Raw genomic sequence first — 5,603 nt, 5'->3', positions numbered from 1 at the left:
AGACGTCTGCCGCACAATGCCACTTTTTTCGGACGCAGGACATGCAAGGCAGCTCTTCATGCAACATCTTGGGCGTATTCTTTTCAAAGCCAATCACAGAAATTCACCACGGGCACTCACTACTCGTCTCCAACTTCTCAATGTAAAGAACACCTCATCTTGAAGTACAGAACAGAGAGTGGAACAAACATAACTGCAAAAGAATCGCATAGCAAACAGTTCCAGCCACGCATGTCGTCTGCTATGCACACAAAAAAAAAAACACGGAGGGGAAAACAAAAAAGCTCACGGTCGGGTGTAGCCACGTGACTTCCGCCCACTCACTCTCTCCTCTCCACTTCTCCGACCTCCGTGCGCGGGTTTCAGTTTCAGTTCTGAGCAGTTGCGTTTTTTGGCTTTAAAGGGAAGATGGGGCACTTCTACATTTGAGAAAAAACGCTTGAATTGCGTTCATTTGGCCTTTAGAATAACAGATATCAAAATTATATTTCAATGCGACGCGCCGGAGAGTTACAAGAGCAATTTCAAAATATGGCTGAAGCCCCGCCCCCCTAGCCTTGGGCAGCGAAAAGAGCCGTCGATGACGTCATGGACGGCGACTGTCTTTCGAGTTTTTCTCGCGTTTAACAATACTTACGCAGCAAATGATTTGGGTATTCGGGTTCACGGGGTAAAAATACACTAGAATTCACTTCTAACTCATTTTTTCCAAGAAGCTCCGTAGCTTCCCTTTAATAAAATATATGTGACTGTTGCAAAATATTAATTTGGTAGTCTTTCGACACTATTAAAAATCGGCTGGCAAAAAATGAAAACTTTTATTGGGGGGTTAAGTGTCCGTTTAAGTGAGTTCAGAGTAAAGAGAGAAAGCGAAAGAAGGGTACCAATTATAACACAATTTTAATTGGGCTACTTGGTACATGATTTATGAAAAACCTCGAAATAAGACAAGGACACTAGATAGAAAACGTTTCAGAAAAGTGCCAATTAATTGGGAAAGAAATATCTTATCAATGCCCGGCCCTACTCTTTACATTCACCAGCATTCTGAAGCAGCCCGATTGTTAAATTTAAGGAAGCATATAAATAACCTCATTCAAGGAGCTGTGGAAACAATAAAATTTAGTCACTTGCCCAATATCTGGAATGAATATTCCATGAAATTCTGAACTTACCTCGTCATCAGCCTCTGCAAGCACTGGCACACACTCGGGAAATGCCACCGGCGGGCCTGCTACAAGATCCGCTGCTGGAACAGCAGCATCAGCGGCCGGTACAGGTCGAGCGTGATCCACACCAGCTCGCACTACGTGAACTGAAGCAGGAGCGCCAGCTGCAGGAACCACTGCTGGGCAAGCTGGAGGAGCTGACCCAACCCTGCCAGACGGGACATTGTCCACTGCAACATAATAAAACACTCTTTAGAAACAAGACACAGTTCAGGAGTCAACCGATTTTTCGGACGCCAAAAATTCAGACAAGCTTGATTATTCGGACTTCAGCACTTTCCTGGTTCGTTGATGGCATGAGGGCTTCATAGTACTTCATGCCACAGAAGACTACCGGCAGTGTGCTTATTTGTTTTTCCGTAACACACCGGGACTGGAAAAGTAGCGCAAGCAGGACACAAAACAAAAGGATGAGAAACAAAACCAAAGAAGAAAAAGAGGAAGAAAAGAAATGCGCTCAAGTTCGCCGGCAGTGGGCGGCAGAGAGGTTGTTTAGTTTACACAAAAAATACCGGTGAATAGCTAATGAATATTCATGCCAAGCATTTCCAACGGTTTGCGAGATATAAGCTCAATCTTTCTGACGAAATTCAATGCTGTAGCAGATCGTCTGCTCACCTTTTAACCAGTTGCACAGTTGCGTCGCTAGACACAATCTGCCGCCCGATTAAAGTTCAGCCTTGTTGGTGCTGTGGTCATGCCTACGACCAGCTTCCTCACTCCCTCCTCCTCAACAAAAAGAACTCCTTTGTCCCCAATGACGAAAGGATGTGTGCTGGCCGGCCTCATCAGAAAGCGCATATTTAAAATGTTTTGACTGACAGAACAAACTTTCACTTCAAGCCTCATCTATGCGCACAGACCATGGTGTCTTGGTATGACGTAATTGTTTGACATACTGCAGAACCAGAAAAATATTTCTTCAATCAAAGCAAAAGTGCTGCCGAGCAAAACGGGCTCATCGCCATCAGCAACAAGAAACAAACTCTCAAAGCTCCATTTGCACCCTAAGAGACGAAAAGAGAATTATAGACACCTCTTAAACTCATTGATACATTGAAGCACCCCTGTAGTATATGCTTACTTCTGTTTGCGACAAAAAAAAAATTAAAATTACTTTTGATTTCTCAGATAAAGTGTGAGCACATAATGTGTAGTGTGTGAGGTAAGCAACTGAAAGTGCCTCCACGCTTACCTAGTAGTGCCAGCAGCTGCTTCTTGATAGCGTCCTCTCTATCTGGGGCTCCTGCTCCAGGTTCAGCACCCTCTGCTTTGCCGACCTCAGCTTTTCAACCAGCCGGGCATGCTTCCCAAGCGACACAGCGGACGTCCTGTCCTCTGTCTTTTTTTTCTTGTACTTGCCACCCACTGCAGGGGATGGCGACATCAAAATCTGGAAAAGAAAAAGGTCCAGGTGTTGTAATATTTATTTAATATAAACTCCAACACATAATTGGGACACACATAGTTCACATTAAATTGCTCTCCCCCCCTTTATTTTTTGGGTGCAGGTTTCAGCCCTATACCTGTGATAGCCCCCTCCCTGAAGAAATGCTTCCAGACGCCCCTGACAAGATATCCGGTATTCACTGTCAGTACAGGAAATAATTGGTATATCGTCCTTTACATACTCTAGTTTGTAAAGGACGATACCTGTTGTCAGAAAACACTGTGTAGGTAAACGAAATAGTATGATAAAATATTGTGTTAAAAGGTACTTCTAAGTTAGTTAGAAAGTAAAATATGATAATACTACTTTGCACCCAGTGTACTTTCTATGAGGAACGTAAACTCTCAGTTGCTTTGTACTTGCAATTCAGTGCTTTTAAATACGATAGCATCTATAAGCAAAGCATATGCACTTTAGGCGTCTGTTGGTCCGAGGATTTGTAACTGCTTTTGAAAAGAGCATGTGCCGGCACATTATAATTCAGAAAAAAAAAACATGCCGCCGGCACTGCGCCTCAAACCCACAACTGTTGAAGTCTAAGCCGGGCATCGTATCCGCTTCACTACGAGCATACATGGGTAAGCATTTGCGAAAGAGCTACTGGTTGCAGGCAAGAGCTGCGTTGATGCACGTGCCGGTGACTCAACGCCGTTGTTGCCATAGCAATGTGCGCCGCATCTGGTCGCAGTCGCACATAGCCACATCTGAGGAGAGCTCTGTGAACCAGACTTGAGTATCATCTTTCGTTGTCGGTATACGAAAGCAGGTCTCACCAGAGGAACATTACGCAAGCGTGCTGAGGCACAGTGAAAGCAAAGTGCCTAGGGTACTTCGGAACAACATAAAACATGTTTGTTGAAAGCTGGAGAGGCAAGTAGCAACAAGAGGACCATTGAAGCGGATGAAAAGATTAAAGAGAGGAAACTTCGGCTGCAACGCAAGCAGGACGCCAAACAAATGAGGACGTCTTGCGATAGTGGAGAAGAGATGTAACTTCGTGTACAGCGAGATTTTGACTTGACTTAGAGCAGGTGAGCACATCTCGTAAGACTGAAGAGTGTCGAATTCAGATTTAATGCGGTCGAGAAACGAGCAGGAGAGTGTCTCTTGAAATTGAAGAGGGACAACTGCAGCTACAGCACAGTCGAGACCAGGAGTGGCCAAGCTGCGGCACTTTGTGAGTTAATGTGCGGCTTGTGGTCCACTTTCATAGAGCGTTCTACCCACCGGATCTGTGTACCAGAATAGCAAGCAATTTAAAAAGTGTCTGTACAAATAGTCCTGACCAGCCATAATGAATGGACACAATTACTCATAAAGCGAACAAAATGCAAGATATTCTTTAGCCTAACCGTTCAAATTTACCCACGATTACTGCCCACTGGTAACGGAAGTGAAGTATGCTGCTGATTTGAAAAAGGGAAACAAAAGACGAACCCCCTCCTTCTGAACAGAGCCGAAGATGAGGTAAGAAAAACAGCCTAAAGGCACACATAAACCTCGAACCTTGAGTTCAATACCATAGGGATGGCCACGTGCTTCTTTTTCAAAGCAGCAACCAGCTCAGCTCGTGTCTCTGTAAAACAAAACATGCACACTGAATTACATCTCAAAGTCGTCGTGTTTGTCTCCCTTTCCCTTCTTGTATCGGGGTTTACAAATATGACCGTTCACCAGCCAGCCTGCGCTATAACCCTTGTTTCAAAAATTATTTTTTTCGATATTTTTACACATTAAATGCACCACCTAGTCGAACTTATGTGGTAAATTTGTCGAGCTTACAAAGCCGATTTGTTGCGATTTATTTTGAGTGTCGTCGCTACCATCTGGAGCGCCCTGTAGTTAAACAACGTAAAACCCTTCGCTCTTGCCGCCCAGTTCTTCACAAATTCGGCGCAAGGACCGAATCGGGCGCAAGGACATATTCGTGCCCACCACATTTCGCGAATTTTAGACGCCGGAACGGGGGCCCACGAAATTTCCGCTTTCCACGTGTCCTTAAATTTCGCTAATTTTTGGACGCGTGGAATTTGCAAAACATCGGGGGCTGGCGAACATTAGGGAGTGTTCGGAGACCGCGTTTCCCCCTCTGCAACGAAGATGCGCGTGCCCGCCGATAGTCTTGACTGTAGAGTTCCGGGTATATAGCGAGTTGCGGAGGGCGTTGCGGGACAGCGAAAACGATCAACGAAAACTCCCCATTAACGGTTTGCAGTATACGTTGTGCTTCGAGCCCCTGATGCGTAGACAACAACTTACCATTCCCCGGCGCACGCTCCAACAGCCTCCCAGTAGACGCTTTTCGGCACGTCGGGGTCGAAGTCGCCAACGCTCGCCGGTTTGAACTTCTTGATACGGTTCACCACGCTGACTATTGCCTTCGCGCCATCAATATAAATCACGTACGCTTAGTACATATCGACACCGATACACACCGATCGAGATAGCCCTAACGTCAATGCGGCTTTGGTTCACAGCACTGGCTCGCACTGGCCGGCTAGCCAGCGGCGCTGGTATGTAGGGATTGGATTGGATTAAATAAATAATCTGCCTTAGTTTATATTAATACTATTATTACTCAAAATAGTTTTAGAACATTTAAAAGCATAGAAACTTACCATGTTAAGTTTATTTATTGTTAAGAAAAACATTGTTTGTCCGTCGTTGGTTTTTCTGCGCTCTAGCTTGCAGCTACGAAATCCAATCCAATCCGACGTCAATAAACCGAAACCGAAACTACCGCGGTACAGGGCTCAAAGCTATGAAGCAAACTCTCGTTTATCTCGGCCTCGCTTCCCATGGATTTGGTTTTCTCATTTTATGACTTTAAATATGCATGTCATAAAATGGTTGAGTTTGATAGCTGAAACTGTTAAACTGAAATGACCTAATATGTGATTTTCTGATTAAAATTCTTTATTGAA

The 5,603-nt window shown here is 44.7% G+C and overlaps 1 long non-coding RNA gene across 1 annotated transcript; it reads right to left on the bottom strand.

The window, feature by feature from the left end:
• Positions 1-1,369: 1,369 nt before the first annotated feature.
• On the bottom strand, positions 1,370-4,218 carry LOC121834239. Its single transcript, XR_006077138.1, has 3 exons — positions 4,186-4,218; positions 2,425-2,622; positions 1,370-1,399 (listed from the first exon to the last, which is right to left on the bottom strand). It is a non-coding gene; the product is annotated as an uncharacterized LOC121834239 (long non-coding RNA).
• Positions 4,219-5,603: the final 1,385 nt, after the last annotated feature.

Source organism: Ixodes scapularis, unplaced genomic scaffold (genome assembly GCF_016920785.2).
Source record: "Ixodes scapularis isolate PalLabHiFi unplaced genomic scaffold, ASM1692078v2 ptg000827l_1___fragment_3__unscaffolded, whole genome shotgun sequence".
In the NCBI taxonomy this organism is placed as follows: Eukaryota; Metazoa; Arthropoda; class Arachnida; order Ixodida; family Ixodidae; genus Ixodes; species Ixodes scapularis.
The sequence above is the reverse complement of the archived record's forward strand: the minus strand, read 5'-3'. Positions and strand labels throughout refer to the sequence as shown.